The 24,932-nt window shown below is 40.4% G+C and overlaps 1 protein-coding gene across 1 annotated transcript in view; it reads left to right on the top strand.

The window, feature by feature from the left end:
- Positions 1 to 298: 298 nt before the first annotated feature.
- Positions 299 to 24,932, top strand: part of LOC119661780 (protein phosphatase 1 regulatory subunit 14B) — a 150,653-nt gene continuing 126,019 nt past the window's right edge. The window contains exon 1 of the mRNA XM_038071260.1: positions 299 to 1,089. The gene's annotated coding sequence lies outside the window, so the exon portion shown is untranslated. The remainder of the gene's footprint in view (positions 1,090 to 24,932) is intronic.

Genomic DNA, 24,932 nt, shown 5'->3' on the forward strand with positions numbered 1-24,932 from the left:
AGATTATAAATATAAAATTATTTTTGGACGAGATAGGCATGGACGCAATATATCTCAACAAAATTAGGCGGACTTCGCTCAGTCTGTTTACTTTTGATTGCGTTATACGCTTACTTCCGGCACCTACTGTATTTCAACGAAAAACTCTCCTCCGAGTATCGGTTGACCGATACTGCGAACTGTTTTGCCGTTCCCGCACGTCACCTTCCATCACCGGCTGAATCTGATTCATCTTGAATTGGAGCTTCTGCTGCGCCAACCTTCGTGCTCCCATGTGCGAGCTGGCGAGTCGGGGGGTTCGCGCACGGCTCCAAGTGCAAGCAGATATAGTAAACGGTGTTCGTTCGTGTCGAGTGGAGCTGTCTTTCTTCCGTGACGTGTTCCGTGACTTGTTTACCTTCTTCCAGAGCCGCGTCTTGAGCCCGCTTCGCCTTCAGAAGTCTTCATCGGTTCGCCTTCGCAATCGATTTCTGTGCCCGTTCTTTGTGTTGATGTGACTGGCGGCGTGGTCCCGACCGGATTGCTCTCATCTCGACCACATCCTGGTCAGTAACTCCATCCACCCCAGCCTCCTGAGTCGGGAGTTCCGGGACGTTTTTGTACTTTCGCGTTGCCGGCAAAAAGGAATTCGCCTCTTTCGTGGTTTTCCGTTCGCTTTAGATCCACGGATCCCACACAGCCGCGGTGGCCTGGGTGCAGAACTCCACCAATTCCGGTTTCGCGACTTCCCATCGGTTCCAAGTGGACTCTCTACCGGTTTTGGGCCTGGGAGCAGTGAGGAGACATCGCTCCATCGAATGCGTTCATTAAAAATTGGAAATTAAATTTCGAATCTTGGCTGCTCAGCGCTCTTTCGCCAAAGTGTGCCAGTGTCACAGAGTAACGGAATTGTGCGTCTTGACATAAATTTGAAGAAATTATTATTGAAGCTGGTTAATTAGTGATTTGGAAAAGTGCGTTGCCATTCGGCAGCGAGATATCGGATTCGCCCGCAGCTGATAGCGGAATATACAATTAGGGAATTGCAGAGTTGCCACAGAGGAGGCTTCGCGGCAAGGATTCCTTCCACCACGTGGTCGGGAACGAAAGGTGAGAAGTAGTTCTTTCAAGCTTCCCTTACGACTTCAGAAGATTTTTTGAACTAATCACGGTTAGGGCATTTGTTTGCTGGCGGGCGCATTATTCTACTCATTTTCCCGCCATGGAATTGTGTATCTGCGGGAAATGTTTATTTTTGCACAGCTTTAATTTTTCATTCCTTTGGCAACTTTCCACCCTTGTATGAACACATCATGCATGTCAACTTACCTGAGGGCTTGACTTGTGTGTGAATTGAACTTGACGACTTTTTTGATCCAGGTGAATACTGTAGAACGTTGCCCACCATAGGACGAAGGGGCTACAGAGAGTCGAGATGCAAAACCGAGAGCTGCGCTGATGAATCAAGCCCTGGAAGGAGTTCAGGTGATATCAGCCGAACAAGTTGAATACGTTGAAAGCGCCATTGCCCGAAGCATTTGCAAGTTCGGACTCCGAACCCTACATGAACGAAAGCAATACTTAGTGACCCAGCAAAAGCTGAGAAGATTTATCTGCAGGAAACGTATCTTTGCATTTGCCGTGAATTACATGCTTCAATTAACGCTTCGACACAAAGGGATCTGAACGGTGCAAGCGGTATTTCATTGATTCTGTAAAGGTTCACTGAGTCAATATTGAAAAGGACGCATTTTAAAGTTATTCTTGACATTGGTAAACCGTTTGAAAAGTCTTGTCTACCCACCCTGAAAAAATGGACGCTCTGATTTTTGTGTCAGCCCCTTAGTTGGAATTAAACCACAAATTAACCAAAGGTGCTTATATATTTTTCCCTCTTTGCATATAATAATATTAAAGTTCCTATCGATCGGCTACTTACCGTGCAACATGCCTCAGGGAGAGAAGCTCCAAATGGAGTGGATGTGTGATTGCTGTAGTCATATTTTCGTAAGAAAAACACATCAACCAAGCCTTCAAACCATAGCATCCGGTTCTTTGGAGTACTACATGGGGGATAGATCCGCGGGTTCGAAGTGAAAAAATCATTTTTTTCGGTAAAATTTATTATGTCCGGATAACTGCGTGGTTACAGCAGAAGTCTGTCGCATGAAAGGTCGCGATTTAAATCCCACTGGTGGCAGTGGGATCTGAATCGCAATTTGACTTCGGATATCAGTCGACTCAGCTGTGAATGAGTACCTGAGTCAAGTCAGGGTAATAATTTCGGACGAGCGCAATGCTGACCACATTGCCTCCTATAGGATACTCTACTCCTGTAATGTACCTTTACGGTCTTGAATGAAGTGCTCTAACATACTTCAAGGCCCTGCTCCAATTGGATTGTTGCGTCAACGATTATTGTCCAACCCTTCAAGAGCAATACTTTTTGTTCTGCGTTCCTAGAACTTTCTACACTTTTCGTAATGTCAGATTTGTAGAGCGCTTCAAAGTAAGCTTCTGTTTCCTGTTTGGCCTCTCCATTCGAGTACAATCTTTAGTTTTGGAACCACATCTCCACTAGAACAACGGTAGCGAGGCCCGTCAGAATGTTTGCTTTCTCCAACTCGATCGAGAATTCCAGCAACATCAGCTAGACATTCTGGTCCTAAGTAGGGAAAAAGTACTTTTATACTCTGGAAAGCCGGTTTTTAGCAAATCGGGTATAGGGTTGTTTCTGATGGCAAGGCGCGCTTTCTTGATCTGGAAGACTGTTTCTGACAGACTTGACTGCAAGATTCCGGTCCAGGTTAATGAACATCACGATTGTATAGTGCTACGCACAATAGAGATTTCCGATATAATGGAGAAGGATGCTTCCCACGAGCAGAAGAGGCCATTAACATTGACATGTGACTATGATGTGACATCCAAGCTCAACATCGAATGCTTATATGATCCAGCTGTCGCTTGACAGTGGTAGAGCCCTTTTCTCGGCTGCTACACAGGTTGTCGGCAACGTACTGAAGGGGCGGCATAAGATCGGGCTGACTGCGGAGTCGTGGAAGCTGGTCGATGAACAGAAAGGGTTGAAGGCTCTTTTGACCGCTGCGACCGATGGCTGGCCTGACGTGCTCGAACTCCGATACCGAAAGAAATCTCGAGAAGTTCAGCATAACGAGCAGCTAGAGAGTTGGAAAAAACGCTTCACTTCGGTTCTAAACCGTGTCCCGTTCGGTGAAATTCCTTTTATTAAGGATGGAATGGCTATTCGCTGTATAATGCGGATGCATACTGTTCTTCCAAGTGGAAGAGAAATCATTTTAGAAATCAATACGCTCACGGTTTCCCTGCAGAATTATTCATTACCACACCTGCAGTTACTGCAAATCTACTACATCCTCTCGTATGGAAATCTCCGAACTCCGAGATTTTTCCCAGAGAGTGGAAGAAGGGGATGAGCGTTAAGATTCACAGAGGGGCAAAGGTTGTAAGTGTGACAATTGGAGGAGTATCTGCGTGAATAAGTCACACATTAATGGGTGGTGACGCCGTGTAGTAGAATCCATCCTTCGAAGATGGTGATGAGTGGGTCCGCGGACTGATCACCCCATGTAATGTGCTTCAACTCTTCCCATTCTCTCCTTCCTTAGTTCTTGTCCGATTTGGTATTGGAACCAACTCATTTGGATCCGCTTTCGTAGTATGGTTTCCTTATCATAATTGCAGTTGCCATGCAATGGAATCTATGCAGAAGCGATTTACCCTGTTCCTAAGATTTAAAAAGAACCTCTTCTACTTGACTTAGCCTATTCGTCTGGTTTTCCTTAAGGGGGTCATCCCGTGTGTCGGATCCGCGGAATCGAATTTTTTTTGCATCAACTATCATATATAGAGATATAGTATAGAATATATGGGCAAAGTGATTTTTTGATATTCGGAGTCGTTCGGAAATTATAGTGTTAAATACGTAAAAAGTCACATGCCAGATTTATGTCGATCGCCGTAATAAAGCTCGTATTTATCGGTCCGAATGACGTTCGAATGACTTCACTGAAAGCACAAGAATTGAAGCCAAGGCACATGTATTTCTTGATGAAACCTAAGGTTTATGGACTAGGTATAGTAGTTTAATGATCAGTTAAGATTTTATGGCTAAAAATCACATTCTACTTTTTGAATGCATTTTTCTCGAAACTGCACCATAGCATAAAATCTATCCAACCAAATTCTCTGAAATTTTCACGACTTATTCAGAACATATTTCTACGGTCCGCAAACTAGGATAATTGCGATTCATTCAGTAGTTTTTTTTTATTCATTAAAGAAGCCTTAAAAAAACACCAAAATTCACAAAAAAAGTTTAAAACGTCGCTAGAAGTTTAGCTTTTAATATTTTTTAATAATCCTAGTTTGCGGACTGTAGTTAAACCTGCACGTTAAAATGCCGTTTACTTTTTTTCATTAAAATGATCACAGCGCCCTCTAGCGTGGCAGAAGAAAAACACCTCTTTTTGGAGATGGTTGTATAAATTCTTCTGTATCTCAATAATGAACTATGTTATAGCGCTGAAAAAATTACTATGCATGCCCAAGATATTAATAAGTATATGGTGAAAAATTCGCATTTGTACTTTTAAGCAGTTCTTCACAAAAAAATTTTAAAAAAAGCGAAAAAAACGGCTAATGGCATGAAGTCCTTCAGGGGATGTAAGTGGTTGTGATAAATTGAGCAAGATCGGTGGTAACACTCCTTCTTGGGAAACACATTATTGGTCCAAGAATTTTGGACTTCTTCAAAGAATTGGCGGTTCATTGAATATTCGGTTTGGGAGCGATGTGCGGCTGCCAGGGTATACTGAAATGGTTCGAAGACAAGGAAAGCCTTGTTTAAGGCCATTGTGCATTTAAATATTATGGTAAAACCGCTGTAGTAGCGTGTATCGTACGGAACGCTTGTTGATTTTTGGCGAGTTGAATATGGGTTGCAAGCGTCAGGTTCAGTGGTATTTCGAGCGCCTCGGCAACAGACGACACATAGATTTTAGATGGTAGTAGGGTACTCAAACTGCTGAGCATTTCCATGGTAATTCCATCAAGTCTTCAAGATTTTGAGATTTTAGTTTTGTGATAAACTTTGTCATCAATTTTGCAATATCTCACTTATGTCGGAGTAAGGGAAAATTGTTATAGTCTGAATGGCCATGAAATACCCAGGTGTCTCAATGAGGACGAGAGGTGAATTTCACCCGGGAAATCGATATCCCGCTGAGGTAGTGATTCTACTGGACTGAGAGTTTAAAATTCATTTAAAGTATTTCCTATTTCCTGTAAAAGGCGACTACTAAGGGTAGAGATTTGTGGACTTGGATCTCCCATTTGATTATATGTACTTCAGAAACTCTTGACAAACGTATTGAGGTTCCTCCAACACCAACTTCGATGAGAATACCAGCAATGCAGGCTAGATATTCTGAAGTTAAGCGAGGTAAGGTATTAAGACTCTGGTGAGCAGTCTTCTTCCTTTGGTAGCGCCTGGCCGAATACCAAGATGAAATCTGAAATCTTGCTTCGACATGTGATAAAGTATGTGGTGATAGATTTATGGTATTCTGCAGCTTAGACACATTGTTCGACCGCAAGTCTGTAATCGGGGCAGTTGGGTTTCAACTGATCGGCAACGTATATTTAATCAGATCGACCACACCGCGAACAGCAACATATTTCGGAGTTGTCTTCTGGGTGCTAGTAAGGCTTGCATATACTCATGCTAAAAGACCTGATTGCTGGCGGAAACTTGGAAGCGGATTGATGAACGTAAAGGATTGAAAGTTCTGCACTTTGCGGGTAGAGAGGAACATATGTTTGAGTTCCAGCATTGTGGCACATTTCAACTGTGGGTGTAGTTGATCTTATATATACAATTTAGCGGTTAGTGACAATCAAATATAGAAATAAACATTTATTATGATTTCTATAGCCGTCCCAGTCAGTTTTATTATAAGTAATGAACGTGTGATGCGCGGTCTATTGAGTCTTACGATAATTGGGGTATGCTCGGAAGAGAAGATGTAAAGGGGAGGATTCTCGCCTGGTCTGAAGAGCGGACGCCTGTACCGGCAATGTGAAGAGGGGTCATGTTGCTCGGGAGAAGAACATTTAGATTTGAATATTAAAATGCACACGTTCCGCAACATCGTTGAAATCTCCGTCACTAAAGCAGGGTTTGCCAAAAATAGTGGCAATATTTACAATAATGCATGCTACACGGTTGCTCATGGCGAGTTGTTTTCCTCTCTGCGTTACCCTACTGGATCTACAGAAGTGGTCTGACGATGTACCTTATAATACTACTCTAGTATACACTGCAAGGGCATTTATTAGTATTGAAATTCATGTGTTACTCCCACGTGATCGAAAGGACAGATTTCGAAGTGTGAAAATTCATCAAAATGCTTCGGATCTTTATAATTTTTCATCGAGGAAGCGCCCTTTCGGTACACCTGTTCATAGACAGTATACCGTGGGACATTCAATACTCAGCGCTATGTACACTTCTCTACACAGGTGGAACTTGTTTTATATAATCCCAAGCAACTCGTATAAAGATGGGAAGACCGCCTCATTCAATACAGTTTACGACCAAATCTGACGAAAACAGTTTTTGATTACTGATCCGAATGAAATCGGTACGACTACTTAAATTTTTATAGAGTACATTTTTTTGTTCGTACATGAAGTTACAAAGTCTTAGAAAGAAACGTCCGCTCATACTACGGTCCCTCTAGGCCCAACCCCGTGGCACCACTATTTAGGTATTAATTTGCCAGGTGACGACGTCCAGCCCAAAGCGATGCAGATACTGCCTGTAGCACCGTGTTCTGTGAGGAAGTGGGTAGTTGGTCTTCGCATGTTTTCGGTCAAGCCACACCCTAATGTTGGAAATGTTCCTGTGTGTCCAGGAACTTTTCGTAGATTCATCCCATCTGCGTTGCCAGATATGATTCGACTCTGTCCTTGTCGCATTTCGTAAGTTTTATATGGTACAGTGCACTAATTTCTTTTGCCAGAATGTATATTGGGGTCATGTACGCCACCACCAGTATTGTTTCATCCGATGTGGCTCCAGAAACACTGTCTCGGAGAGTTTGTAAGTGCATCTTAACACACAGGTGACGCGTAAAGCAGAATTGAACGCAACACTCCGGGCTAGAAACAATCTCCGAATGTGTTTTGACCCGCCAACTCGGCAACATTTTTGTAAAAGACACGGTTGAACTAGTTGCCTTTTGAAATGCATACTCCCTCCTTAAAGCTCAGTTTGGCGTCAATCATCAGCCCTGGCTTTTTGATAGTCGGCTTTGAAACGACTGTATATTCACCGAATTCCACCTTTACAGTGTTCTTTTTTCTACGGTTCGTTATTAAGACCATTTCCAGTTTCTCGTCCGCGAAGGTCAGCCCGGGTCCTTTTAGCCAGGACTTTGAGGCGGGGTGTAGTCAGGTCATCCGCAAAGCCGACAATCGTAATCTCTTTTGGACCCGGTACTGAGCACTGTGGTGCTCCGCTGTGGTAACATACTCTTTCGGGCCCTATTCGTCTCGTACTAGAGGAAAGGTACTTTTGACCAAACTGGCAAAATATCCGGAAGCAGCCAACGGTTCCAGTTAACGGAATTGAATATGTCTTTGACATTGAATGCTCACTGCGAATGCTTCGGAGAAAACAGGTCTTCTCGCATTCGTTGTTCGTTTGCCTCGTCAAGAGCCCGTTATGATTTTCGACGAACGTCCTCTTGTGTCCAGATCTAGACTGCTCAGCATTTGCTCATACTCCGCAACTGTGGCGCTGGGTGGAGCATAGCAACTATATATATGGGTTTCCTTCACTTTGGCTTTGACGAATCCATCTTTGCCGGGTGTTCCATTTCCTGGTGAAAATTTCGGCGCTCCTTAATGAATTCACAAAGTTCTATGATCTTTTTATCCAGAGCGCTAAAGTCAGCTCCCTAGTGGTCTATTGGCGCGGTGACGTGTTTTTTTGTGCCCTGGAGAGTAGAGCGGGCTGCAACAGGAACGGAGGTACTCTCGGCAAACAAAGCCCCTACCCCAGCTTCTAGAGACCTGACCTGTGCTTAGCTAGGGGCGACGCAACTTAAAACTGGTTCAATGCAGATTACTTGATCAGGGTTTCGATGGGAGCTGGCTCGCGATATATGCCACAACTACCACCTTGGCAGAGCCATGATCACATTTCGTCGATTTCGACAGGGAGTTATGCCTCCCAACATTTTCCCTGTCGGTTTGGTTTTCGCAAGATAGTCAGAACTACTTGGTAGGGCACCTCGTAGACACCACTCGCCATATCGTGAGCGACCCATTGGGTATCACAGACGACCCTTGGGGTAGAGATAATCCCGTACAATTGCTTGCCGTTTAGATCTTCCTGAAACGTTGCCGAAATCTGCGATATTTTTGAAATTTCTCCCATTTGTGGAATTTTGGAATCATCGGAACAGGTGGAAATGAAACGGCGTAAGATGAAGATCTTCCCATTCCAATTCGCTTAACTTCTATTAAGCCGTGATGAAAGACAACTCCATGGAGATCCTCCACAACAGGAGTTTGTGCCGTAGAGAGGAGCGCAAATATTTTCGCCAGCCGGGAGTCATATAACACGCAGTAACTTACTTGCCTTTTTGAGTAAACTTTTTTCAGAGCTGACTGGCAATCCTCCAAGTCTTTCATTCGGTATTTTTCCCTTGATATCTTGAAAAAAAAATTAGTGACGTAATTTTCGATTTAATATTTTACAAGAACAACTTTAAAACGAATGTTTTCTTTACAGGTATGTCTGGCCGATACACGTACTACTCTGACAACATCAAGCAGCTGCGTAAGTACTGTTTAGAGACGTTGTTGTTTCTCTGAACGACTTCAGCTGAACAACCTTCCATTAACATAAATTACATGTCGAATTGCGATTCCTTCAAATGTAATCAATTAATTTGCATATACGCATATACGTACGGTTTTATGCGCAGACGTTTTCAATTCAGTGATGATAGCATACGATCTTTATGATTATTGGCAGCATTATCGGGCGAACGCCGTGTATTCTACATGGTGGAACCGCGGTTATAATACGAAAGATAAATTTCCAATGTCTAATTTTAGCGCACTGTTTAGGTTGACGAAGCATTTCAAAATAAAAACTCGTGATTCAACCCGATCGTCAGTTTCTTGGAACAACATTTCAAGAAATGAAAACAGAGGAGCGATCAGAGAAAAATCATTTGATTTTAAAAAATAGCGGAAACTATTAAATGGCTACGTTGCCTGCTAAATAGTTGTATTCATTTTAACTTTTACACTTGTATCTATGCATACGAGTATATTGCGTGCCAGTAGTGCGAAGCTGAAAGCTATACTTTTTGTTAAAATTAGAAGGCGTGCATCACACGAATGGTTTTATCTGTTCAGAAAAATATGGGGGAAACGGACTTTTAGTCATGGTGCACTGATAACTTTAATTTCATCAAAGGAATTCAGTTACTATCATTTGGTTTAAAATATGTATTAAGCGTGCTTATCACTAAAGTTTAGGAGATTGCTTTGAAATGCAAAATTTTCAATTATTATGACCCGGGTTCGAATTCTGATTGCTGATATTTGTGTTTACCGTTATACTGTATCCAATGCTATAGGGCACATCATTACGTATACCGATATTGAGACTGAAACATAGTCCCATTAGAAAGGAAATAACAATGGAAAGTAATCATAAGAAAAAAAAGATACTCTAGAAACTAGACAATAGATGAAATTCTATGTTTTTCTTCTTAAAAAGCCGGAGTGCTCCTGAATAGAATCTCCTGGTGAGACCATGGAGCCGCTAGTTCATGCGCATCCCACTAGCGTCAGTGGGGAGGACCACGAGTCAGAACTCCACTAGTTATGCAGCTCTGGTCGTTTGAGATTACCGAATTTATAATTATCGAGAATAAAATCAACTGGGCTATAAAAAGCTTTTCTGTCATGTTCAAGATCCTAGAGGTTATTCTGTACATTAGAGGTAAGTCGCCTTTCTCGAAATCTAAGCACGCCTACCTTCAACACGGTTGGGCGGTCGTTGCAGGCGTGTGATTAGCGAGCTCTAGCTAGAGCCAGACTAAGGAGACGAAAAACCATTCTTTCGGATCTCAAGGAGATCTAGGGTGCTATCCTTCATAAACGCTAGGGGCTGGCCTTGAAGATCTGTTGCTAACGTCCACAATATATACCTGTTGAAAACTGGATTTCAAACCTATCAACGAAAGGTTGTGTGCGATTCTTAGGCCTCGTTTTTTCAACCTTCGGCTCATCAACGTGCATGCCCCGACTAAAGTTAAGTAAAATGCAGTAAAAGACGAGCTTTATGCACGGCATTGTTTGACTCACTCCGAACAAACGATGTCAAAATACTGTTGGGAAAATTTAATGCGAAAATCGGAAACGAAAGCTGATATCGGGGAACCACTGGAGGACACAGCCTCCATGAGGAATGCAATCAAAACGGTCAGTAGAAATCTTGTCGTAAACTTCCCGTATCGGCGTATTCGCAAACAGACCTGGAAATCACCAAATGCGTATATTGTCAACCAAATTGACCACGTCCTCATTGGTAAAAGATGGGCGTCTAGCGCATTGGATCCTTGATGAACGCAATATATCCGTGACGGCATCAGCGAAACTGATGTACACGGGTTCTGGGGAGAGCTTAAAGGCACCATCAAGGAAGAGATGGTCTTGAGATACAGATCCCGGCGAACACGAATTGATTGACTGATTTGACGATGAATGCACAATATCACTCTACGCAAAGAACGGAGCCTACGGACAATATATCCGACTTGCAACCAGTGCCAAAAAAGAAAAGTATGACGAGCTAAGGCGAATTTCAAATAGAATTACTTAGACGTAAGAAGCGGAAATATTTTGCCGACCAGTTGCTGAATGTTAATGAAATGTTAGCTATTAGAAACAGCAGGCAAGCATATAGACTAGTGAATATAATTAATAACGGTTACCAACCAGGACTATTCTCGTCAAGGACAAAGATGGAAACATCATCACGCTGGCCGTCCTATTTTAAAGAGCTTCTCAATCGGACACCTGGTGCCCCAATACAGGTAGCCCAAGTCGTTGGCCGTATTGGTGATCATGGCCGCACTACACATCCTCCGACAGCAGAAGAAGTCGATTTCGCCGTGCGGTCACTGAAATCAAACAAAGCACCGGGCGCGGAACATATTTCAGTCGAGCTGTTAAAATCCAGTGGAACGAGTCTACTAAATGCGATACACCAGCTACTGTTGCGAATCTGGGAGGACGAAGAGATTCCAGACGATTGGCGCAGAAGCATTATCTGTTCCATGCACAAAAAGGAGATAGATTGCCTTGTGAAAACTACAAAAGCATTTCACTTGTCTGTTCGCCCTTTAAAATACTGATAAAAATTCTGGAGAATAGAATAAGACCATACGTCGAACAACTCATTGGCGAGTACCAAGACGATTTCAGCCGGGGTCGCTCCACACCCGACCAACTTTTTACCGTTAAACTAATCCTGCAAAAATGCTGAGAATATAATGTTGACGTGTACCAAATCTTTGTCGACTTCAAGCAAGCATACGACAGTGTAGACCGTGGGGTACCATACAACATAATGCTGCAATTTCTTATACCAGCTAAACTAGTACAACAGACGAAGATGACTATAACCTACTCCATCTCACAGGTCAGGATCCAAAACAGGTTGACTGATCCTTATGAAAGACGTACTGATTTGAAGCAGGCCGACGGGCTGGCGCCGTCACTCTTCAACCTAGCACTCACATGCGCTATCCTGGCAATGGATACCCACGCCGGCGGGGCGCTACTCATTAAGTCGACTCAATTGTTAGCGTACGCAGATGACATCAACATCATGTCTCGAAAACTGACCCACACATAGGAACTTCTGCATACACTTGACACTGCTGCGAAAGAAGTTGAAGTACGCGTCAATGAGGACAAAACAAAAATAATCAAGAAGTAGGAGGCCAGTTCATTCGAGCATCAACGTAGGGGATCTCAACATCGAATTGGTAGACAGCTTTATATATCTGGGTAGCAGCCTGTGAAAGGGCGCCAATGGGACTGAGAAGGTGAAGCGACTAAGCGAGTAAGATTTTTTTTGGTCCTTCCCTTAAATCGAAGCATGTGCAGAGAAACACGAAATTTTGCGTATACAAAGCAGTTCGGGACCATGATGTATGCCGCATCCGGTACAACCATGAGTTATATGAACTGTACGATGAGCTAGAGGTCTCGAAATTCGATAAACTATAGTATAACGCCTTTAGTGGGCAGGGCATGTCCAACGAATGAGCGACGATCGCGTGTCTAAAAAGATTATGAACGGACGACGTATCGACGGAGCGAGACTACGAGGAAGACCGAGAGCAGGGTAGAAGAGCACAATATATAAGGATGCCCAGCAACTATGGGGCTTCCAAGATTAGAGAACGCGGTGATTTCCCAATACATAATTTTTAGGTGGTCGCTCCAGTAGCTACAATGCCATTCCATGTTATTGTACACCTCATTTGGGGAAAATACGACATTGAAGTTCATAAATTACTCTCATGCCATTCTATTTTTTTCTATTCATATTAATGGACAGGCTATCGAAGGCGCTAAACAATTTGTATATCTGTGTAGCGTTGCTTTTGCTGATAATGGCACAAAACTTGATGCCGCTTAATACACTGAAGCGCCGAATCCACCGTTCGAAATCTGGAAATATAACTATTTGAACACCAACATAATCAAGTAGAGTTTATTTCCTAGTTCCTTTAGATATCTTGGGTTCACATATCTAGGGTATGGATATATGGTAAACCATTGGATTTTGCTTAGTTTTACTAAGAAGTGTGAGTAGCTAATAGAAACAACATCCTCATAACTTTTAACTCCTAGACAGTTTTTCCTCCATTAGATAAGTCATTCAGCTTTTTACTTGTATCGGGCAGATTGGGGCTGTTTGTATTTGGATTTCATTACCCATATGGAAATGTTATCACAAATCTTTAGGTAGATCCTCATTTGGCCTATTACGTTTCTCAAAATTTGAAAGACTCCGAGACGTTGGTTTTCTTGGTACTGCCCCATACGTTCATATGAGGTTAAGGGGCTTAATTAGTGTGTTTGCCTAAAAAGGTAGTTTTTGGGAACCGATGGATAGAATATTTTGAAATTTTGAGTGAATATTTTTGGATAAATAATGCGCACATTTTGGAAAAAAAAATTCGAACTCCAGGAAACTATCCGTAATCTCCGGAGCGTCAAAAAAAAAGTTCATTCACTGCTGCAGTGATTGTGAGATTCACAGAATGGGAAATCAAGAAAATAAAAAGAGTTCGTTCAACTAGAAAGTATTGCCTATACAGTGACCCATGATTGTGAAAAAAAATAGCAAAATGGCGGAGTTCAAAAACAAAATTTGAAATGCCATGCTAATAACCACATGGCAAAGTTACATTTTTCCCGCGCCCGAGCAATAAGTTAGGGTAGGGTAGATACCCCTCTCGTAGCGCACCTTTATAAATAACGAGCAAATACCCTTAGAAGGCTGTAACTTAAAAATCATTGGAGATACGATCTTGAAAATTTTATATGTTATTTTCAAAGATATAAATAAATTATCAAAAAATGCAAAAAAAAAAATTCGATTTTCTGAAGATTTCGCAATAGTTGTGCCCCTCGAGAATCTGTTTTATATATGTAATTATGGGTTGTGGTAACTAACATCATACGTCATAACTAAAAATTTAACTTCATTCGCCTGTGTCCGTTGCTGATGTTTTTAACTAGATTCAGTTGGGGAAGTTAATGTTTCTGATTTACTTTCATTGAAACTTTGTGTCTGTGTGTGTGTGTGTGTTTCCAGGTTGAGGATAGAACTGTCATCCGCAAATATCGCTATTTTGTTTTCTTCACTGGGAAGTATATGATTGAAAGAAACCTCTGCATCGTGTCATTTGTTAGTTGGTTTCATCAGAAGGCAACAATCGCAGTGTATAGGTCACAGATTAAAAAAAGGTGACAATCCTATTACAGGGGGTGTCATGCAATTGAACTTACTATCCCAGGATGGCCTACGAGTCAGTTAGCCTGGAGCTACATAGCGCAGAATAGGAGGAAGAGTGCAAGCTCTTCGGAAAATATTGAATTGAGCTATAATGATTGCTATAAACAACGACAATGATGGCGAGCCATACCTAGGGCTGATAGGCTATGCTCCACATAGGGTACATAACAAGCACAATCTCTTTAGGAAAATGTTGTATATGAGCATGATCATTGTCGCCATCCTATGTGGTTTGTACGGACGTAAATCCTCCTTGGTTCTTGAGCGGAAGGCCAGTTTGGTTTCGATCGCACGTTCCATGCTTGCGGATGCAGCTGTATTTGTGACTGAATTAAAATTAAACTCGTTGGATCGAACTTTTGTTCCAATTTTTTGTTTGAATTTGAGGGTTTGATTTCTACCTCATACATTATAATGATTTGAATAAAACGTGTGGAAAGAGAATGTTATGCTGACTGAATGACACCATAGCACTTAATCCTTATTAGCTGCTCGCTCGTTTGGTAGGCACCTCTTTCTCCACACAGCAGCCAATTAAAATGTCGGCGGACGTTCACTCTACCCTGTGTAAGTTCTTATATAACATACTTTGAAATGGACCCAGAAGGTAAACAAACATTTGTTCAAATAAGAGAATTAGTATTATTGCATTAGAAAGGATGGAAAATCGGCTCGTGTAATAGTGGGAAGAGCTGATTCGCACACTACATAATATCTTGCTGTTGAAATGACAACAAAATATGTAATATGTATTAATAAGGCTAACAAGTGGGAACTGGGCAATTATGATGGAAAATAACTAATCCGGAAAGTCCTTTCTTATCCTACCTAATCTATGAAGGCTTTTCTGAAAAATATGAGAAGTAAGAGAGTAAGCAATTAACATAGGCAACTTGAGGTTTACTGAGAAAACACGTCCCTAATGGTCATGTGACTTGAAAGAAACCTTTCATTAGCGGGAGATATAGAAGAAGACGAATGAAATTCGTAAAGGGGCATTTAGAAAAGGATACGTCGTTTTGGAATAATATAAAGTTACATAAATCTTCTATTGTTACATGTACGCTATTAGACATAATACGGCTGTCGAGAGGCTCCACATAGAGAGGAGGTTAGATTTAACCTGAAATGATTGGTTGAAAAACATAGGTGTGACGGAAATCAAATGGAGGATTTTTTGTATGATATGCGAGTTGGTAAAGGATCAGTTTTCGTGTAAGACGAGGTCGACTAGAAGAGGTATATCAACTTTTTGAAAGCAAATTTATTCCCAAATATCAGTCAATTAAAAATGGAAGATGACTTTTTGTTCTGTCAGGACAATGACCCAAGGGTCCGGCCCCAACACAAGTTCCCCATACAGTTCAATTAAGCAGCTGTAGGTAATACGTAGCGGGGAAAATTCCAAATCCGAAAGTATAACGAAAGACTTATTTTATTTTTTGTATGGGATCAGTTAATAAGCTAACATCTTTGTGACAGAAACTTGTGGAGGTTATCTAATTTCAGGAGATAATTCCAATTGTAAGGATTCCTGGACAATGACGGTGTCTTTTCTTCTGCTAGTTTCTGTATACCCTGCATGCCGGTGAAGATGTCTGAGAATGTATTAGAGGAGTGTTGAGATTGCTTGTCCGAACTTAGTAATTTGATCGTTTTGAAGTTAGGTAATCATAATAAACCTTCGTCTTCTTAGGGAGTTTCCATGACGTGGAAGGAAAGCTTAAGATTGGTGATGATCACGAGGATATCACACTTGAATTATTAGTTACCACATCTATGTTTGCAATCAACATATTTACTCAATTAAATTTGATTGTCCGAAGACAATCTTATCATAACTTATATTGCTTGGTTAAAAAACAATTTTTAGAGACAACAACAATTTATAGATATCAAAATTTTCTCTATCTATTTGTGGATTCAGATGATTGAATTTTTCTGTTTTGTAAAATTTTTGTCGGGGTATCAAATGACCTAGATTAGTTCTTTTTGAATTAAGTCTTAGTTTTGACAGTTGGGGAAGTGTAATGATGATGCCCTTCTTTCAGATATTTACAATATGAGGTGACCACTTTGTGGATACAGGAAGTTTTTCGCATTTAGTTTGTATAGACGAAACCCTCCATATATCGACTTTTGTCTATCTGTTTGTACTTCTGCGAATATCTGTCTATAGGCTTAGAAATGCACTAAACGCATCCAACATAGACTTTTTGTGTAACACTCATACAGCATTATATCGCAAAGGATTGTAAGCTATACAACCCTTAGCTGTTCAGATTTTTTATACAAGTCTCGTCTTTCTGACCTGTATCTGCGTTAATCGCTACAGGTATTTTATGCAGTACGCTTCATTTGTTGCACTAATATACTTACTGCTACTCTCAGTAAAATAAAAATAAAATGTTAAGATTGCATGACTATATTTGATAAAAACAAATTTACACCCCCCATTTGCATGTATGGGGACCCCCCCCCCCCTTAAATTCGACGTAAAAGGATATAACTCGCTGTATGCGTGAGCTTTCACAGTTGCCACCTTCGAGAAAAATGTGTGTGACAGACAGACAGTAAACCGATTTTGATAAGGTTTTGTGTTTACGCAAAACCTTAAAAATGAATAGATTATAGTTAGAGTAAAGGTACGACCCCATCTACTCTGCGCGACGCGGCTACAAACTACATTTTTTGAGTTAAAATATCTTTATATGGCTTTGTAGGCAGCAATACGCACTTGGGCAATGCTGCGCAATGCGACATTCAGCTAAGCGATGCTACGCGGCGGAGTTGCCTGGCAGAAAATATTTTGCAATGCCGCGTGTCATTTCCATATAATGAATTCTGTTGACGCCTACATCTTTTCTGTTTGTGTTTATATCCACCTATTAAAATGTCAAAACATGCAGTTGGCTGCCGCGCCAGTGGAGTATAGGCATGCGGCGTTGCGGCAGTTGTGCTGAATGTAGTGTCGCGTCGCGTAGCGTAAATGGGGTCGAACATTTATTCATCTATACTAAATTCGACTTCATCTCTCTTAATGACAAGTTCCGCGACAAGCCGATCAAGGAAACTCATTCAATGTCGTTGAAAAACTAGTCAAGCCATTTAAAAAGTCTCGGGAAAATACTAGAACATTCACTTCAGCCCATACGCCGGGCTGAGCTCTCCACTGAAGAAGGTATCATGTAGCTACCGAAATCCGTATTTAGGGAAATACATTAGTATTTATTGCTCTCTTTGAGGAAGGACTTTTATCCTTATTTCTAGGAACTGAATAAGTACGATCTATGCAAAAAAGTCGTCAACTCTAATTAATCCCATCTAACTGGCAGGAAAGCACAACCGTCCCAATTTGGAAAAAAGCTTACCTCGCCAGGATCTTTAAATTACTGTCCGATTCGGTTGATATCCCATACCCTGGAAATTTCTGAAACTAATCTTGACAAGTGCATTCGCAAAATCGTTTAAATTAACGCGAACCAACTCAGGTTTGACGAAAATTGCGGAATTGCTGATGGAGTACACAATACATGCTTGCTATGGACACTGTCACCCGGGCATCCAACGTGCAGGGCCCTAAAAATTGCTTCATGTAGATGATGTGTTAACATCTCATAACAAATATTGAGACCAGTAACGGTCCCAAAAGTGAAATGATCACCTTATGCAGTATGGTTTTCGACTGAATCTAAATAAAATAAAATTTTTGATCGACCCTAATGAAAAAGGTATTATCACTGTCAGTAACAGCTACCTGCTGAGAAATCAGTGATTCAATTCTGTTGGATCAATGCTATCAGCTAACGATTAACTACGCTATGAAATTATTTTGTGCATCAGCGCAACTTGAATGAAGTGACGTTCCACAATTCGCGTTCTTTGTGATCGATCCATTGACGAGCGTCGCAAATTAAAAAATATACCGCAGCGTCGTCCACCCTATTGCCCTTTATGATTCTGAGTGCCCCGCGGTAATGGAATGAAGATGTTGCGTTGGATCAGTGGTGAAACACACTATGATCAAATTCTAAATGAAGACGTCCGTAATGGATATGGAGTTGCATCTATCGTAAAAAAATTGCACACACCAACAGTACAATCTTTACAGTTAAGCCCCCACCCGTAACAATCGCATCAGCCTTTTAGTTAAAAAAATTAGAAATTCATTAGTCTAAGCTTAACCGCGGAGTTTAGTTGAACTGAGAGCCAAACGTATAAAGGCTGTACAGTTGGAACTGTCAGTTAAAGCTCAACGCACGTGTCCGGCCCAAGCATTTCCTAGAAATAGTAAACTCGCATGACATTAGGAAGTTATTCCTCTATCAGATCAACGAAAGAATCCAAATCACTTATTTTATTCAATGAATCCTTAACAGAACGATATTCACAATTTGAGTGGAGTGAACTATATAATGAGTCCTCATTCAATCGACCAGCGATCCTAGGGGTTCTATCACGAGCTAATTGGACCTGGAGGTAATAATAATCATATCAAGGTATGTCGCCCTGCGTCCTGAAAGAAGTATTTTGTCCTTTTACTGGTTATAGAATACATATAAACTATAGTATGACGCTTAAACCTATAACCGACAGAAATTTTATTATGTTCCCTACTTCCAAGTGTTAGGTATTCTACCAAGTGCCTGAACCTACTTTGCACAAGTACCCAACACTGTCCCAGAACATGTGTTGTTCAATCATTCTCCTCACAGAATCTACAGACAGTGTTCGTAGATATCGCTAGCTTCCCCAGGTGATAGTTTAGCCTGCTGTGACCAGTGAGTATTCCCACTATGATCCGGAGGCACTTCTTGGCGAGGTTTAAATAATCTTTCGCGCGCTTGGGTTCGTTTCTCACCATGAACATCTTTGACTTTTCCATTCGTGGTAAGTTCACCCAGTAAAGTTCCCTCAGCCGTTCCTCTTCCTCTTTTAATGTCGTAGCCATGAATTCATTTCCGGCTCCACAGAATGCAATACTCTGGCCCTGTAGTTCTTTCCAGGTCGAAAGAAGTACATATAAAGATAAAACAAAAATCAAAATGTGTGAGATTTTATGTTTGACACTGCCTCGTTTTGCTAGAGCAGAAGGGTCGGACATATGAACATATGTGGCAGTTTTTCTTTTCAAATTCTTTCATATCATATACACTGCTCCCTTGTTATTGGGGGTATTTGCTTCGGAGCCGCTATGCAAGGAGATACATATATGTACTGCAGGTTCGTGGTTCAAAATGGCGCTTCATTTGAGGGTATGGACACTGTAAGTTATAAAGGTAGGATTAACAAAAGTGCAATTGGAACGCGACTTACTGACAAGTGGGGACCTGCGAACGTGTGGCACTTTGAGTTCAAGCCGCACAGTGCTGGGCAGTTGAATTGAACCGATGGCTCCACACATCAATGCAAATGTATTTAGTTCCTCCAAGTTTGGAATTCGAAAACGATTTTTTAAATTTTAGCCATTTTTTGGAGCTTTGGGAGCACTGTACGGCGATTCGTTACTCTTCATATATTGATCATGTAAATTTCATTTGAATTTTTTTTTTTTCAAAAATTGCAAAGATAACAGAACTATCGGCTTAATGGCAATTAAGACACCTTCGTCCGTGTCTATAAGTAATTAGACATTCTTGAATTTAGCTAAGTTTGACTGACATGGTGTCATGCATCGCGATTGCAGCAGATAGTCGAAAGTTAGACAGCTTGATCCACTTAACCGTTTGCGAGGGTGTGTTCAGGTTTGGCAAACATGTGGATGCAGCATAGGACACTTTGCATCAAGGCCTTCCGTTTTATAACACTATATTTAAAAAAAAATTTTCACCGCCTTTTAGTTTCTATGGGATCTTCCTAGAATTCAGCATAAATGATGTCACTAAGTGCATTTAAATAAATATAAAATTTTATACCAATAGGTTATGCTCTTTTCGGCGGAATTTTAGTAAAGTGCGTGTACTTTTTACTTCTAGAACGAACTTAAGGTGGGTTTTCAGTTGAATTTTAAATTTAATAGAGTAGATATTATGGCATGGATATTTTCAGACCTTAAATGTTTATATGATTTTTGAGATGACTAATTTCTAGCAATGGCTCCTATCTTTAGGTCTACACTCTTTGACCTTTGACTCTCTTATTTTAAAGTCGATGTTAAAACTAAAACTTATTTCATAGAGCGCCATATTGCCATATACAGCTTAAAAACGGATAAAGCATTTGTTATGCCGAGTTCGTCTTTTAACGCAAACTGCACATGTAGAGTAGTATACTAAAAATTCCACCCAAAGCGCATTGCCGGCAACATTGAGCGAATATATTGCATTACCTATTGGTAGCAAAGATCCAATGTTCTCAGTGTAGCGACCCACTTAGGAAGTACCAACGTCATCACTTGCTTTGGCCGCTCCTAATTTATGTGTTGTGTGTGCCATGTCTTCCAAACAACTTTTCCTATTCAGATTCTAGTGCAATATATTGACTGAGGACATTCTGAAATATATGCATACGCTGGGGTGCTTGTCGTTTCCGCTGTCGTATACCAAACTAAGGACAAAAATCCGAGTGATGTTATTGCATCCTTTAAAATAAGATACCCACACAACCTTGATGGGTTGAATCTGTCGTCGTTTTGGCCGCCATTATACTATTAAAATGTAGGAGGTTGCAGAACTATGCTGCTAGATTGCGGATGTCGGCTGCTGCCTCATTGCACGATATCATTTGTCTTACTGAAACGTGACTTTGATAGTTGTATTTTTAACTCTAAGCTTGTACTCATTGGGTACTCATTTCTTCGTTCGAGTGTTCCTGTAAACTCATAGGTGGAGGTATTTTCCTCACTTTGTACAATACAATCAATAGAAAAGGTTCCAAAATTCAACTTCACCAAAGCCGATTCCGTGGCCCTAAATCATTTTTTCAGTTCGGTTGATTAGACCATTGCCGTCTATAATATATCCTGCAACCAGATTGCCTCAGCGTTTGACGACACCTTGGAAAACTGCTCGTATCATAAGCTCCGTAGGCAACGCAGTTGTTCTTGGCAACTTTATAGTTTATAGTTCTTTATAGTCTAATTACAGACCTATCGAATATTGAAGGCTCTCTCGAGTGACATCAATTTAGATCCTTCTGGTCTTATCTCAGATCTAGCCATTCTTCGACTGTACTGCCGGCTGCCAACACAAAATTCGATGATTGTATTTCAGTCTACCTAAATTCTGCATGTGAGCTTCTTCGAAATTACTTCTCTTCAGTTTTTACATCTACCCCGCCTCTTCCCTTACTCTTTTAGCTCTGTCTGCCATTGATGGTCAATATTTTTAAAAAAAAATGTAAACAAAATATCTCCCTTCTTTGCTAATTTGTAACAAAAGTTTATCGGAAGGTGTCTTCCCAGACAATTAGTAGGAGGCACGTATCATTCTCCTACACAAACAAGTCGGAATGTTCATCTTATGCGAGAAACTTTTTACCCACATTTTTCCATTCGTTGCCATAATATTCCTTATTTTTTTTTCAAACTACAAGAAATACATACATATTAGAGTCGTAGACATTATGTTCACCCTAAACAAAAAAACAGTGTCTGTTACCGAATACTGTATTCTATATATACAATTATAAATTTATAAATTGATCGTACACCTATTTTCGATTTACTTCGTGCATAAAAGTATACATATAATTGAATACCGCTTCTTCAATGTACAAAATGTTACACCCTCCATTCCCATGTATGGGGACCCCCCCCCTAAATTGAACACAAAATTGCGCCACTTGCTGTATGTAAGGGGAACAATAGGCCACATGCTCTTACCAATTTTCGTGACAATTTTAAAACAAAAACTTGAACTTGGCCTTGAAGTGTGCACTTAATTCAAGACCGAAACGGTACACTACAGGATACCCTATGGGAGGCAATGATTTAACTCAGGTACTCATTCACAGTTGAGTCGACTGGTATCCGAGGTCAAATCACGATACAAATCCACCTGCCACCAGTGAGATTTGAACCGCGACCTTCCGTACGATAGCCTTGTGCTCTAACCACTCAGCTATCCGTACATAACATAATAAATATACCCAAAAATTATTAGTTATATTTGTTTGTTTAAATAATGAAAAAAAACTCAAATTCCACTACTCTTCTACGGTTTTCCTCGACTTTGGTTCGTGTGACTTAAACAACTGCTCTTCGGGGTTTTCCTACAGGGCTGGTAACTTACCACCTAAATTTTGCTATTCGTGAATTAAGAGAGTGCTTTTCTTCCCTTCTACAAATGAATCTTTTTGGACGACGATTTCGACTCCAGGGGTATCAAATGCCTTTTCATCCATAGTGAAAGAACGGATGAATCAAAAGATTCTTCATGTTAATGGCAGTGGAACTATAATGGTCTCTGCAATCAGAAATTAATACACTTTGACCCGCCGATTAAGAGATATCTATCCTGTCTATACGAAGTGAACCGTTTGATCTTAGATTAGGCGACAATATTGGTATTCCTTAGTATAAAAAGCATAAGCTCCAATTGATGTGATGGCCCAGTATCTAAATCTAAAATCGACTTTCATATGACTTTACCACGCGAAATATTTCAAAAAGCTTTATTCAATATCTACCAGGATTTAAGGTGATAAAATCACATTTTTCCGTCGAATGCACTGATAAATGGTTATTTAATCATTAATAATAATTCGTTGTTCCATTACACACATTCCTATTGTTATGTTAGCCTTACATTCGTGGCCCCATACGATACCGTGACAAAACGGAGACTTCGTTGAGGCGTCTCCACCATTTCCCCTGGTGAGCTCTTTGTTTTCGTGTAAAATTAATATAAGATAGAGAAGCGGAATCATATTGTTCGACGTTTCCGGAATTAAAGTCATCAAATCCAAAATGTTTGTGTGGGGGGAATTTAAATTTATGTCGTTTGTAATACAGCGAACGAGCGAAGGCACAAAAAGTAGAAACGAAAAAATGGCCTTAATTATCGTAAATGTCGGGAGTCGTGCAGGGTACAACTTGTCAATTATTTAGTTTGAACGAATGTAATAAATTTCATTTGGGCAGATAAGATAAATCTTAGGCTGGCCTCATGTTCGCTTGAATCATTTCTCCATTCTTTTCGATAAGAGTTCATATGTCGTGAGCACGCAATGTGTTTTGATAATACTCGAAGCACTCTGCAATTTGAGATTAGAATTCTTGCTTGCTTCGGAATACGCTTTCTAGAATCCAGTCTGAATACACAGATTATGCCCGGGATTGTATTTATGATTCATTTGATGTATGTTCCCTGGAGCTTAGTATGATATAATCCATCTCGCAACGACACGGTGAAAGCAATTATTCTACCCCAAATATAATTGAAGTTTTCTTCAGAGCATGCGAGTGTTTGCTAAACTGCGAAAATGTGTTTCCTACGTATGTCATGAAGAAACAGTGATTAGGTTGCTCGAGATCCTTCTTGCCATTTGCAATTACTTTTTCGGGACTCTGTAAATGCCATGAGATGGCGGTTTCTCCGAAGATTTATAAAGTCGATGACAGGTAAACCTTTCCATTTAAATGGTCGAAGGAATGTATCATTTGTCAGAAACATAAAATAAGAGATCAGTCTCATCTAACTTTTAGAAAATCGGAAGAAGATTGATATTCCTGTTCTTAGAGTTATTACTCATTCGCAGTGTATATATACATGACGAATGGCATTAAATTTACTTATGTAAGAAATACCTGATCAGGTTTAGCAACGACCTCTGAGCTGCGAGGGCATGCTGGTAGATCTCCTTGAAGATTTGTTTATCATTTCTTATTTTCGAGTGAAGATTTCAAAGGGGGACTTAATTCCTGATGATGGTTTTATTTTCGTGGTAGTGGCTACTAACAAAATTTAAATTATAACTGACCCAGAACTTCCGTTGATAAGTATTCATATCAAATTCGGTGGTCGATTATGTATCTAACTAGGCATAAGCTTCCCAGAATCCATAGAAAATTTCTATGCAGGATATGCAGAAGCATATTTCAGTCACCAACGTTGATTTCGTGTATTTATCACATATACATAAATTGTTTATTACAGAGATTTTTAACCTGATCGACCTTACCGTGATTAAAGTTGATTTGCGTCAGTGTCATTATACTCTTGTTCTCGTAGTTTCCGACCATATGCTTAGTATCCCGTTTTAGTTCACATAGTATGCAATTGAGGTCTCTCTTTCATTCACTGGCAGGGCACATTGCCAAACATCCTTGCAAATAAAGGAATACGTCCATTATCTTGCATTTAAGAACCACAATTTTCTTAACTTTTTTTCATTTTCGAAGGTTGGAAATGTTGAAGATTGTTTAGAATTCCTCTCGGCCCTTTTTAATGTTTCGTGTGAAATAAAATAATTTTTTTCCAGAGAATATGGCCTTGTGGGGTACCAAATGAAATCAAAATGAAAACGAAATCTAGGCCTCAAAATACATCCGATTCCAATATCTGCACAAATAAAGTGAATAAGAGTATATTAGCATGTTTAGAAATTTAGTCGGAATTATCTTAAAGTTTGCTGGAGGTGGTATAAGGGATAACATAATTCATAACTATGGGAAGTTTGAAGGAAATCCAACTAGTATTAACAAAGTTATAGGAAGTGGAACTTTTACATTTTTATGTGAATTTCGTGCATTCGAAAACGTGTATGACGTCATCATAACATGTCAATTCATCAATACCACAACAAAGTGGACCCATATGAATTGGACAACAGGGAAACATTT

This window comes from Hermetia illucens, chromosome 1, assembly GCF_905115235.1.
Source record: "Hermetia illucens chromosome 1, iHerIll2.2.curated.20191125, whole genome shotgun sequence".
Lineage (NCBI taxonomy): Eukaryota > Metazoa > Arthropoda > Insecta > Diptera > Stratiomyidae > Hermetia > Hermetia illucens.